General features: G+C 42.7%; 1 long non-coding RNA gene across 2 annotated transcripts in view; it reads right to left on the bottom strand.

Annotated features, from left to right (window-relative positions):
• LOC135419673 (uncharacterized) overlaps positions 1 to 18,985 on the bottom strand; it is a 65,573-nt gene extending 46,588 nt beyond the window's left edge. Inside the window, exons 1-2 of one of the 2 annotated variants that reach the window (XR_010433089.1) lie at positions 18,516 to 18,946; positions 890 to 1,000 (exon numbers count right to left, since the gene is read on the bottom strand). This is a non-coding gene — a long non-coding RNA (uncharacterized LOC135419673). Of the gene's footprint in view, positions 1 to 889; positions 1,001 to 18,515 lie in introns of both variants that reach the window. The other variant, XR_010433090.1, reaches the window with a different exon arrangement.
• Positions 18,986 to 26,601: the final 7,616 nt, after the last annotated feature.

Genomic DNA, 26,601 nt, shown 5'->3' on the forward strand with positions numbered 1-26,601 from the left:
ATTAAAGGCAATGAAAATAGACTAGAATGATTTACAGGAAAAATATTTATATTTAATATTAGTGTTTCTATAGTAGGTCACTAAAGGAATAATAAAAATGGTAGGCTGTTGTTACTGCCTTTAAAAACGGGATTTTTATTTAAGCAAATCATGTCAGTGTCTGAAGCCTACTGGATTATCTTCTAACATATGGTAAGTATTGGTTATGTGGTGTGCTGGCTTGCATTTCATTGTTGGAAAAGCATAGAAAACTGATTTTAGTATGCCTTTGCTCTTAGCAGCAGGGTATAATCATTTTTAAAAGAAATTATGGAATCAAGCATTAGCATACTGTGTAAATTTAGGATTTATGGAAGGATGTCATATATCACACACATATATTGCTTTGGGATGCTTAGAAAATCTTCAGTACCACATGTCACTGTTTTGTAGTTGTTTAAAATTGTAACTAAGCACATGCAAAAAGATAGCAATGCTAGAATAGTCTAAAAAATTACATTGTTAAGTATTTAATAAACATACTGAAACATTAATATATTATCCATTTTACAGCCACTGAACTTTAAAGAATTCCTTTCTGTGAATACGTCAGTTATCATTATCCCCAAGAGTATTAGCTAAGCCCCAGGTATTTAGCACCTTGCAACCTTGCCCTTTTTACAGGATTTGGTTCAGGTGCCTGGAGGTGGGGGGGATGTGCAAGGATGGAAGTGAGCACTTCTCAAACCCACAGAAGAAAAAATCAGCACCTCAAGCCCCCTTATGTCCCTTCACAATGGGGAAACTCTTTTCTCCCTGTGAGGGGAAGGAGAGCTGTATCAGCAGGTGATGCTGGTTGGCCACCCCAACACACCTCTGGTGGTGCAGGATGAACACATGGGGCTTTTACCTGGCAAAGCACTAGGAGATGTGTCCTGCTCTGGCACTGGCACATGGCTGCTGGATCTTCTGAAACAACAGCCTGGACATCATCACTCTAAACAGGAAGCCAAAATTGTAACTGAAAGGTGAGAGAAAAGTACACATTATATACTTGCCAGCACATGCTTACTCCTGATGGTAGGCTTGACTTTACCCTTCACTTTGGATTTCAGTGGTTTAATTAATCTACTAACATCAAAAGGAAAATAATCTGTTCCAAGCATTCCTTCTAAAGACTTGGTGCTTTGAAACTTCATTTCAAAATCTATCTTGTCTCTATCAAAATGAATGCAAAACTGAGAGACAAGAAGAATCCTTTCCTGTGACCCTCCACCACTGTCACTTTTGTTCCACCAGACCTCTGTAATCTGTCACCTCCTATTTGATCGCTACACTTTATTCACACTCCCATTTATTCTGCACTTGCGTCTAAATAAGGCTGTAAGTATGTTATTCATCCACACAGAGAGAGAAATACCACAAAGCACCAAAAGTGAGGAGGTTTGAGAGTATTGGCTGTTAAATTCCTATTCTGTTAAATTATGACTGTACAGGGGTTTGTCTGGAGGCCACTGCAGTGTCAGATTGTGGCAGCAGACTATGAAGGGAGGGCAGAAAGTCAGGGTAGCCTCTTTTTGCATTCCACCATGGCCCATGCTGTGCCAATGACACCAGGCTGGCTGGCAAGACATTGGGAAGTAACTGGCCAAAGTCCCCTGAGCGATGGGGCTCAGAGACCTCTTGGTGGTCATGAGCCAGACAGAAGATGGCCCTGTGGGAATAACGAACACTACTGCCTGGAGACAGACCACAGACACAGAGGAGATGGGAGAAGAGAGTAGGTGGTTTGAGCTGCCCAGGGCTGCTCCATTTAGAGACCAGCAGAGCTGCTATTGATGCAAATGATGGTGAACAGCCATTTAGGAGAGACCATGTTGTGTTCATGTAGCAACTGTCCAAAGGTGATTGCTTAAGAATAAGACATCTTGACATTTCACTAGAGGTCAGCCCTGGTCTCCTGCCCTCAGCTGGGTACTTGCCTGATGGGAGACAGAAAAGTAAAGCAAGAAACAAAATGCTGGTACGGTGGGTCTCCTTAAATTTAAACTCCTAACTGCTCATGAAAGGAACAGGCACAGCCAGAAGCAGAATCAAATAGTTTAAATTATAACATACAATGCCAGAGTCAGCAAACACATCAGCCACTTGTCCAAGCTACTTCAAAGTACGTGTTGAAACACAAGACTCCCATCCCATGTGACTAGCTCACTGCACTGACAGAGACTGTAACTCACATCTGCAAATATTCAGCAATCCTGACATAGCCTGTGACCTATCACTTAGAAATGTTCTGCAAGAACCTTCTTAATCTGTAGTAACATAGAGAAATCCCAACTTCTGCTGTTGCTCTGTGGCCCAGCATCCCCTGACATGTTCCAGGAGCAGCCAGCCTTTCCAGGTACAGTTGAATGGACCAGGAGTTATGTTGGCTCTGTGCAAGAAAGAGGACCATGGATGAAGCTACAGGGAAGACATGTTTGGAGTCAGATGTGATCCTCCAAAGTCAGTCATGCCTGAGAAGAGTTTTTCTTTCTTCCAGTTTCCCTGATCTGGCCCCTGGTTCCTCACTGATGTTTTGCAAAGCCTGGGGACCTGGGAGGGGGAGCTGACTGCCTCTGCCCAGGTGTCCAAGAGGGCAGTGCCAGGGAACGGTTCTCCGATCCATTAAATCATTTTGAAGATGCAATTATATCTAATTAGTGTTTAGCATTGGCTGTCTTCAGTGTTTACATTGGTTTGCTTCCATGAAGTGAGATTTCTGGGTTATTTATTACTGCTAATATGTTCCACCCTGCTTTGACAGTCACCTTATGTTCTGCCAGTTTGGGTTTTTTTGTCAATTACACTGATTTCCTGTTTGACTCCTTGTCTCTATCTACACATTCTTTTCACTGCATCCTCTCAAGACAGGAGCTTGTCTTTGTTGCCAGATGGATTGTAAGGGCTGGACTGTAGAGTAACTGCACAAGAAATAAGGGATTTGTTTACAAACAGCTTGACAGGGCTGGTCTGCCCAAGCACCCAAGCTATCAAAATTTCCTGTAAAACAGACCTCTTGTAAGGAAGGAGAGTAAAGAAAAGTTGTGGCTCATGGTCAGGTTTATATTTGTATTTTCCATCAAGGGGTTATTTGATCCTCTCTGCAGGGAGCATTTACTTGAAAGATGGGTCTCAGCCACAAAGTGTAAATTCCATTTTACTCTCCCCAAAAGTCTGGTGTTATTCAGAACTTTCAAGCTTTGGTCTTCCTCCATAACAAACTTAGTTTGTGGAACAAGAGCTACCTTCCTTCACATTTCAGCTGTCTCTTTAATACAAACTCTTCTCTTTCACTGTTAATCATGTCTCAGCCTCTTGCTCACATGTGACAATGTCAGCTCAAGCATATGCAACAAACTCATAATTCAAAATTACTTGGCTCTGCAGCACAAGATAATCTTAAGGAACAATTGCAAATTAAATACCGTAATACAATATTCACATATATGTTATCCAACAATGTACACTGTGATTTAAATCCTGCTACTGTCAAATTCTTTGAATCATTAAACACAGGAAACCCACTGGACAGTTTATTCATTCTAGATATGTTTTGACATTTTGGATCAAAACATTTTTTAGTATGATTAGCTAACTTGCTTAGCAATTGTTTTCTGGGGTGTTGCATAAACCAAGAACACTTTATCAGCTATGGTGAATTATCATGTCTAGCTCAGGATTACAGAAGTATATAAAATTTGAATACTCGATAATGGAAGTTCTCTAGAAAATAACAATATTTATGACTCATTAGGAACTAAAGGCTGTTGTGTCTTGACATTATAGAGGGCTGGGATATTATGAACACAGACTTCCACTAATATTTTTTTTTACATTAGAATTAAGCTTAAAAAAATTGGATTTGACTGAAGCCACCAAGGTTGCTGGCAACACAGTGCTATGAGTGAGTTGTGCAGCTGGATTAGATACATTAGTCCCCAAACCGAACATTAAATAAGCTTTTACTGATCTTAGTTTATACAATTGCATTCTGTTACAAAAGCAATATTTTATGAGTGAACAGCAACACATTTTCAATTTCATTGTAGACACTGAGTACACAGTCAGAATCTGGAGTGCAACGCATTTGGTACTGTAATCAGCTCATTGTGCTTATTTTCCTGAAGCTCTAGTAAAAGTTTATTTTTACTTTTTTATATCGTTAGCTAATAATGCTTTTTCAACTGCTGTTATATCATCTACAGTGAACACTTCAAAGACATGAGAGGAGAAGTGGTTATGTAAAAAAAAGCGGGTTTGTCACAGTCATGAGGGTAACAACTGTGTTATCAAATCCTATATTTTATCCTTTTTTAATAAAGTTTGCTTATGGTTCAAAATGCATTCAACCCTATGTGAAGAGTTTATAAAAACCCTCCAACAAAGCTATTTTTGTATAAACATAAACTCTTGGGGTCAGCTGTGGCCTGACTCCCAAACTCCACTCCTGTCCACTTTCAAATGGGGCCAAACTCAGTGAGTTGTGCCATTGTTTTCTTTGGAGAATGAGAGCCACCACAGATGTATACAGGAGCAGGATTGGCTTTTCTGGGAACCACCAGGAAGAACCTGGGGCTCCTGCATGGGAGGAGCTGATATCTGCCACCAACAAGGAGAGACGGACATGGCGCTTCAGAGAGATAGACTCTGATTTCCACCTTGTCCTCCCAAGGTCCAAAACGTTTTTTTCCCTCATCTAGCTTCCTTATGCACTAGGAAATATTTTTCTGCATTGCAAGACTAAACTTTTTAATACTAAATGTTGTTTTGCAGGAAAAAAAGAAGTCAACACTGACGATGTTTTCCAGGATCTCATTTTCCCATGTGTATTAACGTCATGCCTCATATTTCAGTGACTTTTATTCAAACTTACTACAGCTGAGTTGCAAAATGTTGTCTTTGTCCTTAAGACCATGACAGAGAACTTTATCTGCATTCAGATGCCTACTGGTTTGTGGTATTTCAATAATAAAACAGCAGGATTGAAGGCTCATGATGAGAAATCTGACTAATTACCTGTTAGATGATAGATGGTTGTAACTCGGCAGTGCCAGTCACTGAAAACAAAACACTTCTAGATATCAATCAGCTTCCTGACAAATTCAATTTCCATCACATTCAGTGGACAATAAATGTGAATTTTACCTCAGCAGCTATATAGCTTTGACTTTTAACTTTCCAATATGCATAATGATATTTTAATAAAGTAGAGTTTTTTTTAAATAAATTAGTATTTAAATACCTGACATATTCATATTTCAGGCTCAAAGCTGGTGGAAATAATTAATGTTGCGAATCTGTCTTGTGTACTACTGCAGACAGCAAAGTTATATTTAATAGCAGTGTTTTTGTTTTCTCCGTATATTTTTATTTAAGACCAATTATTTATAACACTTGTGCTGGAGGTATCCTCTTTTTCCGGCATCTTATCCGTCTATATGTCAATGAGTTGGGTGCAGATTCTCCACGTAACTCAAAAAACAAAATGTCCAATTACCACCATGACATACCAGCATGTGGGCAAAGTTAAAACAAAGAGGGATTGGAGCATGGAAATTTATGATGGGCTTGAAGAAACACCTCTCTTTCTTTCCATGTAGGAACTAATTGCATTGTCAACATCTGGAAGTTGTGGGTAAGCCTGCCCATTTCAGAATGAATCTGAGTCTACTTTGTTATAAATCAGAAGAGGTCAATTACAGTGTGTTTAATACCCACATCAGGTCTGTGAGATGAGAATTAGGCTCTAGAAGTCATCAATCCTGAAATCGAATAAACACAATAAACTGAAAGCTAAAAGGAAACCTTACCATTGCCCCCACATTATGATGTGCATCCTTGTATCACTACAACTAATCACCCTGATGAGCCACACTCTGCCCCGTGCATCATACATGAACAGAGCAGACATAGCAGGCTCTGTCTCAAACTTCTGAAACCTTCATGTCTCATGGGATGCAAATTCAGAGCAAATAATTTATTTCTGCTTTTTGGCAGGTGACATCAACACAACAAAAAAAAAAAAAAAGAGGGGCAGCAAAATTTACATTTATACTTGGTTTAGAGCCCTGTGGCTTTCCTATGAAAAAATGGAAAAAAATAAGATCAACCCTTAATAAAATTGTCCTTCTTTGCAGTGGGGACAGGAGGCACAGCCTTTTCAATGTGCTCTGTCAGCTGTCGGGGCACAGTGAAGCTCTGAGGACCCGCCATAGGTGTCCGCCCAGCCCTCAGTGCAGGAGCTGCGGGGAGCTTTGTCCTTGGGAAATGGGAAAATTATTAAGCAGGTAACATCTGGGACCTGCTTCTTTCAGACAACATCAGGGAAAGATAACTCTGTTAGTGTAAATGATGGTCAAGGGCTTCGAGGGCTGCGCACTGGTCTGTGTGTTCAATTTGATTGATTGGCAGGTGCTGGGACAATCCTTGTCTGCTCATTTCTCCCAACCAGAAGCAGCCTCAGTCTTTATCCAGAGCTCCCCTTACAAGCCCCTTCACAGCAGTGGGTCTCCAGGTGAGTGCTGGAGCAAGGATGGGCAGAACACACCTGGGTGACCCTGGCTGCCAACTGCCTGGGCTGTGGGGAGTCCTGTGCCAGAAATGAGTGGTGTGAAAAAAATACAAGGGTATGAAAGGTTTGACAATTTTTCACTGGAGTCAGAGTTTACTCAGGAAACACCCTACAGTGCAGCCATTTCTTCTGAACTTGAGCTTCTTTTCCAGGTCCTGCCTCTGCAGCTCACCACAAACACCCCAGAAAAGCTGCCTGAGCACTGGCCGTGGTGTGCAGGTTTCCCAGGGCAGTGCAGGTCACACACATGTGGCTCGTGTTTGGCCGTCTGGCATTACATTGGGTTTAAATGGTTTTATATTGGAAGCTGCAGCCAATATGTCTTCCAAACCAAATCACTCTCTGCAGCCTGGCATTTTGCAAGTAACTGTTGTTTTCCAATTTGCAGAAATACCTGTTGTTGTTTCTGAATTTGCAGGACCTATTCTTACTTTGTACTAAGATCCTTACTAGTGCTGCCAGAGCTTGTCTCTCATTTTGTACAGTCAGTTTATCACTGTAAAAGGCGCCAATATATCTATGAAATAAGAGGTTTAGTGCATCTGTGAAAAATTACATTATTAATGACAGTTTGTTAAAGATTATGTCACCTGTCTACATGCATGCACATACATATCAATATATTTTTAAAAAATGCAAATAATCAATTTAGAATAGCTTATTTTATTATATCCTTATTTATATTATACATAAACAGTGATGGTTGTATCAACAAATTCTTCTATTTCTGATACCAATAGTGAATAACCAGGCTCACATTTATATACTACTTTTCATTAGAGAGGTATTGAAGACTGTAATGATTTTTTTCTTAATCAAACCACTGTACAGAAGAGTCCACTTAGGCTTTTCTTAAAGCAGCCTGACATCAAAAGATTTCAAAAGGACAAAGGCTGCTTTTAAAAGCTAGCATACTATTTATGATTTCAAATGGCAGAGGTATGATTTAGCCTGCTTTATTACAGATGTTATAAATGATGTTTCACATAAGAATATTATTCCTTTATTGCTTTCCAGGTAGAGTTTCCACTGGCTTCATTAAAAGGCCTGAATGTAAAACAGCTGCAGAACCACGAATTGGGGCTTGGCAACTCATATTGCCCCCCTCCCTTTTTTTTTTTAACTCGCCTGACATGGCAACATGGTAGCTATTTAATTACACTCACACGAGAACAATAAATAAAAGTCCTATGACCTTTTGTTTCAATAAAATAAAATCTACTTATTCTTTTTAACTAAAATGTCATCTCCCATTTATTTTCCTGCAATGTGGTTGCCAGTGTCCAATTTTTAGGCTCAGTGCACAACAGTGATAAGGTCAAAACCTGAGACAGGGTGATGTGATTAGCCCTGTCCTAGGCTACTCCATAAAAATGTCTGCCACACAGCACATGCTCTATCATGCAAGAAAAATTGTTTATGAAAGACTTCAGCCAAACAGAGTTGTATGAACATGCAGAGGGTACTACCCTGACTTTTTACAGTCTCCTCTTGACTGATTTTTATAAATGAGATTGAGGTGGGGATGGGGGGAAGGCAGAATTTTAAAATGGGTAAATAGAAAACAAAACTGGACCCTGTGAAAAGCCAAAAATTGAAGTGGGTGGTCTGGAAGCTCAAATAACTGTTGCAGATGACTTTATGAAGCCAAGGTGCGATTCATCAATCCCATAATACTTGCAAAATGCAATATTTTCCCTGCTTCGGAACAGGCACTAACCCAAACAAAACCTGACCTGATGAGGTTTGGTTCACAGAGGTCTCATCTCTCCATGAGAATAGGTGGAATTACAAGCACCAGTACCAAGCACTAATATGGCACCATAGACAGAGACTTTATTTATCATGCAGAGAGTGAAAACAAAGCTTTCTACTAGATTTATTAGTAAAAGGGAACAGAAGAATCTAGTATGGACAAACGGCAGGTTCCCTACATCTCAGCTGCCAGGACTTCCTGCCCTCAGGCTTAGATATATTTATTTGGTTATAATTCAGTAAAGTTGTGTGATTTCAAGCCATTCCAAACAAACAAAATATCTAGGATTATTCAAGGATGTCCTGACAATGCAATATTTCCCATTTCAGTTTAAAATGAAAAATGGAGATGCTAATTAAATGCTCTCATGAAGATGAGTCCTTCTTCTCTGAAATTGTTTTTATTAATTTCATTTTTAAACAGTTTAAGGACTGTATAAATTAAAATTATGACAGTTTTATCTGCATGAAATTATTATGACGTATATCACTAGAAGAGAGAGAAAAGCATATGGAATATATATATATATATATTCAGAGCTTGATTGTGCTGTTTCTTTGTATTCAAAGGCCTCTTTGACTTCACTGGAAATTTTACATATGTGACAGTTGCAGAAATGAGTCCTCAAATTGTAGAGAAATCAAATTTCCATGTTAAAGAGACCCTGTTTCTAATTTCACTTGGAAAAATCACAGTTTTTCATATGTCCCCCATCTCGTTATTTTTCCAGCCTTTCTAAACATGGGTGCTTTTTATAAGTTAGGGGCACGGGGGAAAAAAAAAAGAAGAGAGAAAAGAAAAGAAAAAGAAGACTTTACGTATACCAGGGGATAAATATGCCACTGGAACAAGTGTTTGGTGTTGAGTGTACTGTAAAGAGTAAAGAGAAACATGGGTAATACCATTAGCGCCCCAGTGCTCAAAATAAAATATTAATGTCAGCATTTCCTGAGAAATTAAATTACTAGAGAAAAAAGTCTTAAAAATATGCATTCGCCTGCCTTGTTGAAAGCCCTCACACAAATTATGGTCAAATTAATATCCTTTTGTCTTTAGCACACATACTTTATGACCTTGAGAGATGTTCTCGTGTAAATGTCTGAGGTTTTCTTATTCAAAAATAGTCATATTTTGCACACACTCACTGGCCAAGGAAAAGAGCACAACCATTAGCTAGGCTTGAATGGATGAAAGTCAGTTGTTTGTTTGCAGAAGTCATAAGATGATCTGGGGTTTGTTTAGCCTCTACTTAAACCTCAAAAATTGCTGAACTTTAGTCATTCTGGACTTAAGTGCATTGATTCTGAAGGGTTAAGTCTGACCAGACAAGTTTGTTCCAGCTACACCCATGGACAGTCAGACTCAGCACATGAAAACAGTGCTCCTTTTCAGAGCACTGAAATCGCTTCACCATTTCTTTATGGTTCACACTCAAACATTAGTAGTGACTCAATAGCTGCTAGATAACTGCAGTTCTCACTAACCTGAAAATAAAAAAAAAAATAGAGATCCATTCTAACAGAGGTCCTCCATATGTGAAAAATACTGGCTGCTATGCTTCTAAGAAGACTGTAATTATCTAAAATACAATACATTATGTCAAGTCTCCAATGCACACTATATTATCAACAGGAGTAAAAAAAATTACTTCTAGATTGTGACTATTTCAAAAAGACTATTTCATGAAATAAAGGAGGGAAACATTATGACTCACACCTATCAATTTTTTATTACCTATATTCATTCTTAACTAAAAAAAAAAAAAGGAAAAGGAAAAAAATCAATGACCTGCCAATAAATTGAAATTGTTAGCGTGTTTTATACACATTAAAATCATGTTTCAAGTAGGTTAATAATACCCCACCAGCCTCAGAAGCAGTGAAGAACATAACCTTCATTTGCCTTGACTGTGATACAAGAAAAGGCTTGCTCCTGCGGAGAATACAAGGGGGCCAAAACTTTCTTTTCTCTGATAAGGTCACCAAGAAACACAGATACTTGGGGCATAAACTTGCATTCAGTTGAATATTGTCAAATGAGGAAAATCTGTGTACCTCACACTGTACTTAGTATCTTGTCAAATACTGGTGTACTGACTTAAGGTCAGACCAAGTATCTGTCTCCTACTCCAGGCTTTGCAAGAAAACTATCCCTAACACTGTTATTATTAAAATTATATAAATAAGTATTATCCATAGTCATAAATAATTTTTCCAGCAAGATTTTTCACAGTTGTCACCCATTTTGAGATATAATCCACTCTGCTAAATTTTAGGGACAGTTTTGAAGAACTGAGGAAAACATGGTTAAACCTAAGATCCCACAGCAGCATAATAAATATTCATCAGTACTACATTTGCCTTTATATACTTCCCAAGCTTCAAAATAGCTAAGTGACACAAATTTGTTACAGTGGTAACAGCAACACAATTATGGTTAGTGGCCTGTCGCTGCTACCATCCAAACTTCAGCTTACAATAATATAAAACTCTTGACAGGCCATTCATGGATCAAACTTAAAATATAAGGAAAAAAGAGAAATGGTTTTAACAACTGAGAGTTTATGGAAATACCAGATGACAAGCTAGTATATGGAAGAGAAAATTTAATGTACAGTGAGAAAAAAACCAAAGACTGTGCACATTGCATGTAGGTTTTATACATACACACAATATTTACCTTTATGCTTTTGAAAATCAGTACTTTTCTTACAGGAATGGCAAGAAATTAAGGCCCTAAAGGGATGTTTTCCTCCACATCAGAGGCCCAAACTGAACTCAGGAGAAGCAGAATTTCATTCCACAGACATTAAAAGAATGATGTCTGCCCAGCTGGGCAGCAGGCAGTGCTGGAGGTGGACATCTCAGAGGGGAACCCAGAGATAAATCCTCCTTGCAGGCAACAGTCACCTAGTAGAAAAGCTTTCACTCCCTGGTCCATCACCAGAAACAAGGTGGGTAAAAGATAGTTTAGTGTTATTTGTGGTCTAGGCTTGAGTATGGACCAGGAAAGGAGAAGGAAGGAGGGGAGTAAAGGAGCAAGAAAGAGAGATTTCCAATGAGTGGTCAAGTCAAGTCAGGATCCTGCCCTAACCTGCCCAACATGAGTTTTTCTCTCTTCATCAATTCTTTTGAAGCAAACACAGGTGAGCAGCAAGCCCAGCTGCAGCAACCTTCCCAAGGTGACAGCCAGTCCTCCCCAGGATGGATCTCCACCAGGATGGATGGGGCTGGCCCTGAGGACTTTAGGGCCTTCCTAGGGATTATTTCTGAAAGAGGGTTGCCCACTCAAGGAAGTGCTCAGCCACCTTCTCACAAAGGACTGTGTGTCAGACTGCTACAATGGGGGCTTTGGATACTAAAACATTTTTTTTTTAGAAAAGCCCACATTCCATAGCTCCATGTGCTAGCATCCAATGAATTACTAACACAAATAATTAAAGCTAATATATGGTTGTAAAAATAAATTAATAAAGTATATTTCATTATGCAGTATCCTTGATTTTTATGGTGTTTGTTTGATTACTCACTAATTTGCAAAATGTGGTAATCTGCAGTATGCATCCCAGTCATTAGTGAAATCATACTGTACTTTAGTCAACAGGCTGATGATCTGACATGTTGCACCAGCAGCCCTGTATAGAAGGGCAAAATGAATTAAAGGGCCTGATTCTTGTTTTTATAGAAGCCAGTTTACAACACTCAGGCAATGAAGAGTAACCACCGAGCTTCTGCAGAGAGCTTTATGGTGATACAAAAGAACATTAAGTAAATAATAATCTGACCAAAGACACTTATGCCTTTGGGGATTTTTTTTCACGTATTTCATAATTTAGTATGTCTGATAAAATTTGGTGAGAGTATCTAGGTGACACCTAGAAGACAAATATAACTCGGTACAGATCAACAGTGTAAGTTCCAACACCCAATTTTGAGAAACATATGTTCTCTTGAACAGATATACGGGTGTTATCATTGGCACAGCTATAAATAAATATTAAATCCTCATCAGTCAAAATAAGGAGTACTCTGAGGTTTCACTTTCATCAGTTAACAATAACACCTCTGGAAAAACATTAACTGTAAATGATAGCATATTTATTATTTGACAAAAAACTATCTTACAAAATATTTTGTTTTAATTCCCAGATGATTTACATAATAGATTATAGCAGCTGCTACAACAATTCCAAAGTTGTTTTTTTTCTGAGTAGTCTTTGAATCCTCTAACACTACAAGTGTTTTTCCAGATCTTATTTTTTAAATTAGCATGCCTTGAGAAAATACCTACACGTATTTTCCTAGAACCATGCTAGCTATTGATCTCAGCTTGACAAAAGTGGAAGAATTCATAGGTCATTTCAAAGTCACCTGTTGAACTAACAGAGAAGAAATATTTCTCCTTCACCAGCCTAGAACTTTTACAGACCAGTGGACAGTGCAAAAGTTTCACAGGGCTCATACAGTTGAGTTGCACAGCCAGACCAGAGTGTCCTGGCAGATTATCACTGTATTTCAATATTTTACTCTGAGCCCTAAAACAACTGGTTCTACTCTGAATTCCTTCTCAGGCAAAACTCCTCCTGAAGCAGTGGTGGGCCTTTTGTTTCATTCTAGACACGTGCAAATTTATTTTGGGACGAGCAAATAATTAATCTATTAAAAGGTTTCATGGGACATTCCAAAAGTTGCCGTGAAAAATTATTATCAGTGCACAGCTGAGATGCTGCTTTATAGAATTAGCTCATAAAGTAGTATCGTGTGTAACTGCATTCATGTTGTCACTGTCTCTTTGTAAATCTCCAGAGATTTACAGCACCACACACTGGAGCAAGACTATCTAATATTTATAATGTTTCACTATTTTCATCTACTTGGAACAAAACATGTAGACTTATAGAAAATCTGACACGATGTGTCAGAAATAGCAGTGTCCACTTGCAGGATCTATAGCAGTACACAGAACACAGGCAGACGAGATACCACAGCAATTGCAAGCCACCAAACAGCTGCATGGCATTTACTCAAAATACTTTATGCATTTAACACACTTATTGAGCGGAATTTGAAATAAGGTCATTGTTTATTTGGGCATGTCAGAGGAGAAACTTTGTTTTGTTACTAGACCTACAGAGTATAAACAGATCTGGATTGTAAAAGCCCTTTCATTGTGCTTCTACAGGTAAAAATAATATTTTAACTATTGACAGCTTTGGCTGGGGAAAAGCTAAAAGGCTGCAGAACTTTCCCTATAGTTTAACTCAAAGTCCTGCTTGGAAGAGGACAGATTGTTCCTGCACAGCTTTCATATCGGAAGTGAGTTGTTTACAGCTTTTTGAAACATTTAGGATTTTATCTTATTTATCTTATTCTTATTTTATGACTAGAAAAACTAAGAGCATGCAGCTTTCTGATTGCTGCTGTCAGCCAGCAGGAAAACACTTAAGAAAGAGTAAAACAATTTCTTTATTATTGGTGGGGTCTTAAAATACATGTTCAAGCTTCATAAAGAACATAGCACTGATGGGAGTTTTGCCAGGGTAAGAAAGGAAGAATTTGGCCCTTTCTCTGCAACTGCTGACAACACTCCACAGTTTTATGCTGTTAGGATTTTTTAATTAAGTGTCCTATTCTTCAGTACACAATAGAACTAAAAAGGGGAGAGTATCTATATATGAAGCTAAGTTTGTTAGGGAGTCTCTAAGTCCTTTACAAATGTGGGCAGAAAATTAAAAATTCCAGCAATACCAAGATTTTCTAGATAAGCAAGTCCATATATTTTTAAGGGGTGGGGGTTTTTAAATAGCTGTCCTTTTTGCTACAGTCAATAAGTATCACGAGAAGGAGAAATATGATATTAAGCAGGATCTGATCCTAAACTTATGGCTCCAGTGGGAACTGACTAAACCCCATTTATAGCATATCCCAACAGAAACACTCCATTTGCTGTAGCAGCGTTTACTGCATCTGAATTCTCCTAGCAGAAAGCAGCATTTTCACAGTCGAGTTCCAATATTAGCAGTGAATTAATTATTAAGTTATATTTGTAGGGCCATGCTAAGGTTGAGGGAGCAGCAGGGGGCAGGGGGGGGGTCGGGGTCCCTCATTGCTGTTACTCCTTGGCAAAGAATATAGATTTGGTAATCTGGTCAATTTTCAACTTTTAGTCATGTGCCTGAAAGAAAACAGTTTACTGGAAAGAACCTGACCAGATCTCTTGAGTAGTTGCTGCATTCATACAAAAATACACCTTTGTGTAAAAGAATAGTTTAAGAAATATCCTGAAAGCAATCATTATTTGGATAAGGTGACTTGCATGTCATTTCCATCAGCTCTGCAACATCAGTCCAGCTTTCCTATCAGTGCTTGCATCCAAACAGACCTTTCTATGTCAGACATGAATCAATAAATTTTAATCTAGCTCAAGAATGTTACCAGTAAATAATGTGCTATAAACCAAAGCGAAACTGGAAGGAGATGAAAAGTGCCATACCTGTACAGTCATTTATACTCTGTCTGAAGCCTGTTCCAACTCAATAGGAGTCTCCCATTGATTTTGGTGTGGTTTTTGGTTTAGTCCCTTGTTTCAGCCCACATGTGTTTCGCCAGTTTTTAATGTAGTCACCCTTCCTGGTAGCCTTTGTCCATTGCTCCTTATAGGAGCATTCAACAATTTGCTGTATGATTAAAAATGTCTGTGGAAACATGAACCTTGTTGTGTATTGACCAGACATACACACAGGCTAGACAACTCCTACAAATATCACAGCAGAAAACTAATCAAGGACCAAGAATATATTTTTATTTTAGTTTTACAAAAATATCCTAAGTATTTTAGACCAGCTAGCCAGAAAATTATAAATGCTCATATTAGGTACAGTCATCTCGATGAAAGTCCTGCTGCAAGCAGTAATCGTAAATAAAAATGAATAACAAAAACTAAATGGATCAAAAATATGACTGACACCAAAAGTGCTGTAAGCAAATAACCTGCTTCGCTCACCTGTGTGAAAGATAATGATTTTGATTTAAATACAGATACTCACATTAGATATGTAACTGCCTGCATTATAACCCCACTTCCTAAACCAAACATGCCAATAAAGCATACAGATAAGACAAGGACAATCCAAATTTGAATAATTAAACATTTATTTTTATAATTAAGAAAAATATCTAGAGTGCTGTGATGCTGGCACTGCATTTACAAATTCTTGATTTATCAATCGAATATATTTACAATGTTTCTTGATTTGTAATGATGAGCTAGTGGAAATTCACTTCTATTCAGCAGTCATGTTATCTAGCAGATGAGTATTTTCAGGGTATTTCCTAGATTATAGTTCTCTTAGATACCAAGCAGAAACTACACTTGCTCTGCTAGGATTTTTTTTTTATGTACAATACCTTAAAATCTAAAATTCCACTGCAAACCACCCTCCATTACAGTGCTTCATGCTGACCTGGGTATAAACTTTCACCATTTAAGAAAGTCAAAGAAAGGTGAAATTTTAAGTGCAAAAAAAAAATCTATTTGCATGGGGGCAGGGGGGGAATTTTCTTTCAGAAATATTGCACCTAATCCAAGTTTTTTCTAATGCAAGCTGTTGGAGCTTGCTTGGCCTGCAACCTGCAAAGGTATCCTGTCGGGTGTGCTGTCCATTTTTTTCTATGAATTGTTAGTAAAATCTTCTTGAAATAAAATGGAGGAAAAGATATACAGTAACATCTGCATAGGATTTTTTGTCAGCTTCTGAGGTGACCATTTTACATTGAGACTGTAAAATGTGCACAGTAAATGGGCCTGAGAAAGAATTCTGAATCTCACAGCATTTGGTTTATATTTTTTTGACTACAAGTGAAGAGTCTGGCACATCATTCATTTCTTCCTGGAAGGTGCAGATTTGAGGACATGTTCAACCCTGCTCTAAGTTTAGACAGTTTCAGAATAAAAAGGAACTATTCCCAAAGTCCCTGCCCTCTAGGTCTGCCTTTAGGTAATGAAGTTTCTGAAGGAATTGCTCAACACAAACCGACTAAAGAGGAAAGGGAAAAAAAAAGGGGGAGAGGGGGGGAGGGGAGAGGAATATGACAGAAAAGCACATGTTTTTGCATTTCTTCTGAGTTTATTCAGAAATATATCCATCTGGGCGAAACATCTCGCTACCCACCAAATTAATGGTCTGATGATTCAAAGAAATCTAGAGCTAGGTTCTCAGCTGTAAAATGCATGTAAATGAAGAAAGGGGTGCACAGAGGTGAATCTAGTTTGGTAGGATAGACTTTTTCATAGATAAGGTATTAATTTGGAAACAATAGGCTCCTAATAAAATGCCAACGTTACAGCAGTTTTATTAAAACACATCTCGGAATAAAGGATCAGATTCTTTCGGACTCAGCTGCAGCCCACTGAGGAACCTGAGCAGAGGCACCATTTATTAGCAGAGGCGACTCATTAGAGAGGGGGAAATTGCTGTCGGCTAGGAACTCGGTCCCGCTTCGGCTGGAAGTTTTGCTTGAGGAGCTCAGGATCGGCCCCTTGCCGTGCCCGTGCCCCTGCCCGTGTCCCTGCCGCCCGCTGCGGTGCGGGAGCGGCTCTCACCTCTTCCCGCGGGAAAAGAAGGACATCAGTCTGCGCTAGGAGAACGCTCCGTTGTCTCCAAAACAGTGGTCCCCTGTCCAGCCTGCCTGAGCTGTACCCGCAAATGCTCAACAAATGATCGGTTAAAATACGAAACGCGGATTCCTTCTCTTTTTTAATCATTTTTCTATTTTATTTTTTTTTACATCAACTTCTGGGGGATTAATCCCTCTCCAGAGTTTGCCCGTGCCTTGTCATGTGAGTAACGTCCTGCAGAACTTAACGAGATAAACCCTGACAAGCTAATCAGGCCGGGTGGGGCCTGGCACCGCGTCCCGGGGCCGGCGGCCGCTCCGCGCCCCCGCGAACCCGGCCCTCCGCGGATCGCTGACCGCGCCGGCGGGGAGGCTGCGGGGCCCCCGTCCCCTGGGCCGGCCCCGAGGGCAGCGGCGCGGCCGGGCGGGGCCCGCGGGCGGCGGCAGCGCTGAGCAGCCGGGCCCCGCCGCCGCCCCGCCGCCACCCCGCCACTCGTGCGCACCCGCGGCCTCTGCGCGGGGACCTGCGTGCGGGAGCCACCGGAGTGCGGTGACCGGGCTCGCTACTCAGCGGCGCGCCCTGAACGTGGCTGTGCCCGGCGGCTCCCCCGCCCCGCTCCGCCGGGACCGTCCTCCCGCCGCCGCCCTGGAGGGCTACCGGGCCGCGGGGCAGCCCCTGCCCCGGCTCCTTGCGCTATCGTTTTTCCCGGAGAATTAGAGCGTCTAATTTATCCAGTCCTCATTTGCGACCGGTCTCCTGCTAAATTATGTCAGCCAAAGGTCAGCCGGACTCAGCGGTTCTCTTCATTTTCTTAATTTTTAAAACAAACAAAAAAAAAAAAAAAAGGGAGGGGGAGTGTGATGGGGGAGGGCGGGGGAGAGAAACCAGCAAGTTATTCAAATTCAGCCTCATCTGAATAATCGTGAATTTGATCCAGTCAGAGCTGCAGACTGTACATTAAAAATAAACGTCCAGGAGGCATTTACTGAAGTTGATTTATTTTTTTAAAAAATAGGTTTTAAAAATGCAACGTCTCTCCAGCCCCTCCCCCAAGGATGGAGTGAGTTTTCAGGTACTGCACAAACCTTACGGAGCGATATCAGTGTGTCTGCAACACTTAAGCTGAATGCATGAACCCCCCAATCATAATTGTATGTTCACAAAGCACATATGGCAGCTGCATTCTTTGTATACTTTGTTATGGTCTGGTGTGTAATGTAAATATATAAGTTCCGACCCAAAACACAAGCTCGCTTTCCCGGTAACAACCAAAAAAAAAAAAAAAAAAAAAAAAAAGTTGCCTTGCAAACTTAAAGAAAATGACATTAGTGCCGTGCTACTGTCGGAGCCAGCAGTGATTATTTGGTCTGTTTGCTCCCATTTGCTCCCATTCAGAGTTAATACACGACAATAGTTTTACTCTTTGCTGCTTGACGTGAAACCACTGGGGTTGGGCAATTCTGTTCCAAACAAATACAACTTCTACACCCATCCCTGGGACAGCAAGTCGAGAGCTGAGCGAGTTTTGCAACGGAGAAAAGCATCACTTACCACGACGGGGATCTAGATCTCGGCAAATGCTGCCAGTAGGTCTGAAAAGTGAAAAAACTGGAAGGGAAGCGCAAAAAGCAGAAAGTTGGAAAGGGGGATTTGTGTGTGTGTGTGTGTGTGTGCGTGTGTAAAAGCCAGAGGGAAATGCGAGCACAGCGCTCCCTGCTCTCCCTGGTCGCCACCAAAACAAAGATCCAGGAGTTAAGGGAGCAAAGCTGTGCCAGATCTACACACACAGCTCCTCAGGGCCAAACCTCAGCTCCTCACTCACTGCAGCTAGCGACAAGGGTTAATGCTCCGGAGGGACAGGCTAACCGGCCCCTGACACCATTGGCTAGAAAAGAAAACAGGTTTAAGGTAAATTTACAGGCGCTTTGCAAGTTGTAAAGGGATAATTTTAAAATTAATATAATAACAACAACAACAGTAATAATAATAATATTAATAACAGCAACAGCAGCAACAACAATAATAATAGAGCCCATTCTTGTCCAGTTGGCTAAGAAGCGAGGGCACGTCCCCCTCCTCTGCCCCCACAGCGAGCGCTGCGCAGTCCCGTCCCAACGCAGAAGCCCGAGCCCTGCGCCTGCCCCAGCCCACCGGGGGGACCTGGTTATCTCTGGAAACACAACAGAGGGACGAACCCGGGGGGGAAAGGGCTGGGGGGGAGGAAGCGATGCAGCCATGAGCACTAAATGCAAAGGTTCAGTCTCACACTTGGAGATCAACAGTTTTCTTGGGAGCTAAATTATGCGAGCGAGTTCCCACATGAAGGCGGGGGCTTGTGGCTCAGGTGTGTGCCCGGGTGCCACTGTCCCCCTGAACGCCCTCCGTGCCCCTGCAGTTACTGGGGAGCTTCCCCTTTGGATAAAGGGGAAAATGGAAGAAAGAAAATAGGCTGGATGGAAAGGAGGGCAAAATTATATATGAATATACATCTGTGTAAATGTTGGAGCAAACGGTGACCACAGTGCGTGCCCAAGACAAGCTTCCACTTGGGGAACCGAGGTCAGGATCTGCCCTTTCTGAAATGAACAGGCGACATGATGGACATCGGCTTTCTTGTCGCCTCTTGTAGTCGGCTGGGGCGTGCAGGGAGCCTCAGCCATGCGGGGAGGGTGACCCGGGCACTCCAGGTGTTGGTCGGAGCGGCTTCCACAAGGCAGCCCCGGCAGACACACCGATGGGCGCGCGTCCGTCCGCAGCGCCAGGCAGGGAGGGCAGAGGGGAGATGAAGAGAGGTGGGCTATGGCGGAGGGGGAGAGGGACAGAAAGGCTGCGGAGAGGGAATTGTCGCTGGGCGATTTCCAGCCAGCCTGACTCCACCCGGAAGGGCCTTTCTGGTAACTTTGGGGGGGCCGGGCCGGGCCGTGCGGCCGCGGCCGGGCCCGCGGCGGGGCAAGTGCCCAGGTGTGTCTGGGAGCCCGCGAGGGCTCCGAAGGGTTCCTTCCTCCGTCCTGCCCGTTCCCCATCGGGCTCTGGGGGAAAAGAAAAACCCATCTCATTAGCGAGATGCAGAAACACATTTCAGATACCATGGGATGTTATTTTGCCACCCTACAAAAGGTTTTAAAATCACTTTGTGCCACTGAACAATGAGTACTAGGAATTATTACTATTTGTTTTTAAAAAAAAGCAAACCAAAATAACAACAAACCCTGCAGCCTACAAACAGAATAAACACCAAGAGCCTGCGTTTCTTTCTCGGATCTATCATGCCATGTCGATATATCAGCAAAAAAATATGAAGGGCCATACAGTATGATAAGGTTTTTCCCTAAGAGGAACGAGGCAGAAAGGAATCCATTATAAGAACCTTTCTCCCTTCCCCGGAGATGGTACTTTTGTGGCGACTGCACCCGTCGCATTTTTTGCCACATAACCCCACGAAAAGCCACTCGGCCCGGCGAGGAGGGGGGCAGGGGTTCGCTAAAGCGCCCGGTAAAGGAGGGAGGTGGTGTTTGCCCAGCGCGCCGGGGAAGGCTGGAAGTGCCCGCCCGGGAGCACTGGTGGGCAGCCGGGGGGGGACGGCGCGGCGGGAACGACCCCGGGCCGGGCCGGGCAGCCCCGGGACGCGGCTCAGGGGCACGGGGGGAGTAGGGGCACCAGCCCCGGACCCGGCACCGACCGCGGGCGGCGCGGCATAAATATTCAACAGCACGTGGAGCCCGGGCCGCGGGCGCGCATGCGCCGCCGGGGCGCACGGCGGGCGCTCACACACACACACGCACATCACACACGTAACACACACATAACACACACATAACACACACATAACACTCGCATAACACTCACACGTAACACACAGTCGGTCATGCACACATACACATAACACTCACACACGCCACTCACTCGCTTACACGCACGACACACGCACTCATTCACACACACCCCGCACCCCCGCGCACTCCCGCGCGATTTCTAGGAACCGTCCCCAGACGGACAGCCCTGCACCTCCCCGCTGCCTCCTACCCCCCCACCATCCGAGAGGGGCAGTATCAAGCACAAAACACATGTGTCCGGCGAGGGGAAGCTGGCTGATGTGGGGGTATTTTCCAGTTGGTTTTTTTTTCACTCTTCGGCCACATTTTTTCACGGGATTTTTGGAAGTGAGAAAGATCCAAAAGGACCTTGCAGTCCTGACCCGTGCCAAAACACAACTTTCTTTTTTTTTGCTAAGCAATGCCGTGCCCACGTCTCGCGAAGAGGCGTGTGTGGACGAGACCTTGAGTGTGCCCCACTTTGCCTCTCTGCAGCTACCCCAGACAGCTAATTCTGTTTGGGTCCCCAGATGTAAACACATGCACAATCACAGATGCACACATCGAGCATTTTTTTAATAGCAGTTTCATAGAGAGGTATTATGATCGCATATATCTAAAAGGTAATTAATTTGATTTATTATACTTGAAAAATCCTGTCTGCAGTACCGGCGTCATCTGGAAACTTCATGCTATTTTATACTATCGTTCTGAAGCCGAAATAAATGTTACGAATTGATGACAGCTTCCAGCTGCATGATAAAAATAGCCCCTTCACTTCACAGGATCGTGTTTCATGTTATCGAAGATGAATCAAATCTGACCCATAGATGTTCGCAGCAGGAAAAAAAAATTGATACAAAATAAAAAGCTTGGCCATTCTTGATAAACAATGCACCCTAAAACACGGCATCTTTGCAGTGAAACGGAACTCACCTTCTTCCGTTCAGCAAGTTCCAGAAATCAGTCCTGCCCCTCGTTCAAAATACGAATCTCAATTATTAATCTTTCTGGAAATTACACCCATTTTGTTACAAACGCGATCCATTGTACGGAAACATTCTCATTAAATAATAGAGGCCTTCTGTGAGCCTTCGAAAATATACTTCTACGTAAACACACGAATACGTGTCTCTCTAGAAACACTACTTCTTTATATACAAATGTAGACACAGAGAAAGGTGTATATATACAGATGCGGACATATTAGTAATAAAACCAGCAACGCGAACGGTGATTCCGGTGAGCTCGTGCACATCTGCAGCAGTGACCGTGTGTCCTGTGAGTTATATCCTCAGCACAGGTAGTGACGGTGCCCTCCACGAGACCCCCGGTGCCCGCGGAGCCGTGCGGGACGGGGGCGGAGGGGCTGCACCGCAGGCCGGGCTGCGCGGCCGCTCCGGGCCCCGGCCGGGCCTCTCAGCCTTCTCCGGCCTCTTCCCGGCAGCAAACCCCCGCTCAGCAGGGAATCGCCACCTTTTGAGGAAAACATGCTGATTTGCCTCGGAAACGCCGCACTGAGCCGCGGGGACCAGCCCTGCGTTTCGAGGTGCCCGGCTCGCTCGTGTGCGCGGGGCGGCGGGCGCGTTCCCCGCACGGGCAGGCACACCCGTGTGCGGGCTGGTGTGAACGGGGTGCGTCTGTGTGCAAATGCATATGTAAACTTCATAGTGGTGATGTACAGTGTGCCTGGTACCTGTACAGCCTCCTTCGTGGGCTTATCGCTCACGAATTCCTCTCTCCATCTGATCTGCAACAGCAAAATGCACACTGGTTCTTTTAGCGTTAGGTCACTTGAAATACCCTGCCCTTTCCAGAGGGGATCTCCTTCCCCGTCCTGCTTGCTGGAAGTGGGCTTTGCAGCGGGGCTCTGGCTCCTCGCCGGCCGCGCCGGGGCTCCTGCGGCCCCGGGCGTGCTGCGGGGCTCCCTGCGGGCCCGCTGACCCCGCTCGCCGCTCGCTCCCTTTAAAAGTTGCTGCAAGAGGAGCAGGCGCTCCGGACATAGGAAAACTTACAAAGTCTGAGCCGTTCACCAGCGTGGCCAGAAAAGCAGCAAATAAAAATGCCGACGTTCCGTACATCAGTCCAGTAGCTGCTGCTTCCTCGCGGCTGAAACAAGGGCAATAACCAGGCGAGGCCAGCGCGGAGCGGGTGTCTCTCTTTCAAACAGTGTCTGTTCTAAAGAAGCTAACTTTGGCTTATGAATGGCGGACTCGCCTTGTAATAAATTCAAGCGATCACTCACAAGCCATTAAAGCGACCTGAAAGGCGAGTCTTTCGCAGGGGAAATAGAAGCACCCGATTATTGTTTTGCGTTTAACTTTCTGCGTGCAAACGGTATAAGCACGGCCGGGGGTTGCCACCCGAGAGGGGCCAGCACACAGAGCTCTCCACACATCCACCCGAACAGCCTCCTGCACCCTCCCGAGAGTACTGCCGTCCTCCCTTGGGTAGGTACAAACACTCTTCCGCGGCGACGGGAGCCTCCGCGGGCGCGGGAGACTGCGGGAGGCAGACAACAGACCCAAGCGATTTGGTTGCCCCGGACCAGGCAGCGCGGGGCTGCCGGCATGGCCTGCCATGGGCTGCGAAACCTCATGACCCACGCAGGCAAAGTATCCCGACAGCATCTCCAGAGTCAGACAGCAGAAAGAAAATTATGGCCCCCGTTGAGGCTGGAGAGCTGGGATCGGTGTTTCTCCCCGCAAGCCTTCGTGAATAAATCCGCAAAGGACGCCTTGCTAGAGGAAAGTTGACTTTAGGGACTGAAACAGCACAGAAACCGCCGAGAGACGCCTCACAACCTCTCTGCCTGAAAAAACACCCCTCTCTCAGCCGGAGATTTCAAAGCACTGCTCCCCTCTCCAGACCCAAGCGAACAGAACAAGCACCAGAATGGCGTGGACTTGAATTCAGCGAATTAACAATTCCAGCCCTAGTGATCGTCGCTAATTCAGAACATACACAGGATGGCGATCAACCAGTATCGCACCGTTCCACTTCACCACAGATAAAAAGCCAATAGCAGCAGCAGCAACAACACTAGAATCATTCCTTCTGCTGTAGGACGCTCGAACAAACCTCAGACCGAAAGTTTAAAAGAATACTCATTAACCAAGTGTTCCAATACACACAAGTAACAGATCTGTGTTAAGCGACCACTAGGGACTTTACACAAGTTCAAAGAAACTTGCAAAATGCATCTTTAAAATATCTCATCCTCACCGCGTTTCTCCGGGTTTACTTTACAGATGTATGGCTCAGAATAGCTCTACGATATTTCCTTTTTTCTTAGTTACATTCATGTTATATTTTTTAAAACTGATGCCTGGTCAAGTCGGTGGGACAGTTACCCTGAAAGACTCGCAGGGAGCAACATTTTCGGCGCATGAAACATTTTTTCCCCTGGCTCTTTTGACGATGGGTTAAATTTCCTCAAGTCCCAACACTTTCCGCCCAAGTCCCACCGGGCTTCAACTTTTCCTATCTCGCCAAACCCTGCAAGGTGGCGCTCTTTTCATTGAAAACTGATATTAGCCTTATAATAATAACATTTTGTAGAAAGTAAAGTTAAAGCGAAGCCTTCCCACGGGTGCTGCAGGGAGCAGGCGGGGATGCTGAGCTGGCAGGAGCGGGGTTTCGGATGAGCAAGGCAAACTCTTTTTTTTTTTTTTTCGGGGGGGGGGAGGTGAGGGAGCGGTGTGTTTTGGGGCAGTGAAATGTCTCCGAGGGAGATCCTCAAATGTTACGGACAAAGAAAAATACTTGCGGGTGCTGTTGAGAGATAGCGGGCTGTGCTCTGGGCGGGTTACCGCCGGGGCTGCGGAGCGTCCGCACGGATGTGAGGGGAAAGCGGCTTCCCCCGTACCCCCGCCCCCCGAGCGGTTAATATGGCTATTGACTCGCTGTACACATAATATTTCTTTAAAGAAGCTGTTAAAGTGTCATCTTGGTCTACTGGAAGGTCAGTTTGTGCAATTCACTCTATGACATATCACAAGCCCTCGCAGCTTTAGCCAACCTCATGATTTGTGTTGTCTGTTGATATGTTGTCTGCTTAATGGGGCGATCATGCAAGCTACAACCAGGAACAAAGCCCAACAGTTCCAACAACCGTAGCTAAGTTAGTGGAAGCAGTACAGCTTGCAAATCTATCAAACTAAACTGCAAGGAAGACAATCTGATTTAGAGAAAAGGCGTTCTGCTACAGTCATTAAGCACAAGTAATTTAGATTTTTTATATTGTCTTCTCATTTACAAATTTACTGTATCAACGCCAGCCAATGGAACGAATTTCTTAAGTAAATGAGAAATAAATAAAAGAGATAGAAAGATAATCAAATTACATAAAATAATTCTTATGCCCTAGATTTATTTTTTTAGAAAGCTATTAACACTGGCAAAATTATAGTAATAATAATAACATAACATAAGAAGTAATTGATTTAAATTAACATCACGTTTTAAGGAATATCAGCAAAGAAAAAAAAAAGGGGGGGGGAGGAAAAAAAGAAACAAAACCCAAATAAAAAATACACACAACAACAACAACTGCCTTCGTGAAACAGTGCTGTACTTCTTGGAGTAAAAGGCCCAAGGAAAGTCATGAATCCACTGCCTAAGAATTAGTTATGGTCATAAATGCCTTAAATTAAAATAGCAACTGAAATCTCCTCTGTTTTAAATCTCCTAATATATGTTATCCGAATTAATTTAATTTAGGGACCCAGTCTATGCAGATTCATGGACAGTGTTGGAGTGGAATGCAGCACTTCTCGTGTAACAATTCCCCACATTAATATTTATGTAGCATATGCAATCTATTTCTGTTATTTTTATGGTTGTTATTCTATGTCTGCAAAGGTCATTTAAATTATACTGCGGCCGAAAATTTGTTTCATAAATTTTGATATAAATACTAATTACACACTATAGTAATGCCAGCAGGGATCCTTTCATTTATCACATTTATATCACCTTCGCTGCTTTAGTGATGACATAATGGAAAGCAGTGAAAAACTGGGACAGTTTTATTCTAATATCCTAAAGCTAGTTGGAGTTGCAGCAGGTTGACTTAGCGAATAAGAATTCCTACCACAATTCTTGGGATTTAAGAATCTTTAATAAGGTACGAAATGTTACCAAACAGTTCTGTAAACTAAATTTTACATACCAATTCTTCTAGCCATAAATATTGAATATCTTGTAACAGGTATAACCGGACCTTTACATGCGGATAAATATGGAAATTAGGATTTATATACATTATGTTCTTGTATTTGCCAAAAGCAACGGACAGATATAGTTTATATCTTTTTTTTTTTTTTAATATCACTTTACATAAACAAATGTAACAGTTTGACACGCAGATCCAGGCTTTCACTATACGAATTTCTTGACAGGACGTGTAACAACATTTTACTGCACTACTTAGACTGGACTTTGGGACGAAATGTTGCACTTTATACAAAAAAGCACATTAATACCAATAATATTCTGTTAGATCGACGTTTAGACTGTAATAATACAAAGTAATTCACATTTTGGTACACATTTACTAGAACATTCTTGCCATTCAGTACAAATAGTTGAATTTCTACCTCTTCCCTCTGCCCCCCCACCACCTCCGCCCCCCCCGCCACCGCTCCCGCCCGCCCGCCCCTCCCCCCACATATATGCAAAGACCACAAATCCACATATCCCCTTATTCAACTTGCGATATAACTATTTACAAAATCAATCAGTACATTTTTTTGTTGTTTTGTTTTTGAAGCTAATAATTCTGTATTTACAAGAGGGGATGGGGGGGAAGGCCGCTGCCCGAG

The sequence above is a fragment of the Pseudopipra pipra genome, chromosome 10, assembly GCF_036250125.1.
Source record: "Pseudopipra pipra isolate bDixPip1 chromosome 10, bDixPip1.hap1, whole genome shotgun sequence".
Taxonomy (NCBI): domain Eukaryota; kingdom Metazoa; phylum Chordata; class Aves; order Passeriformes; family Pipridae; genus Pseudopipra; species Pseudopipra pipra.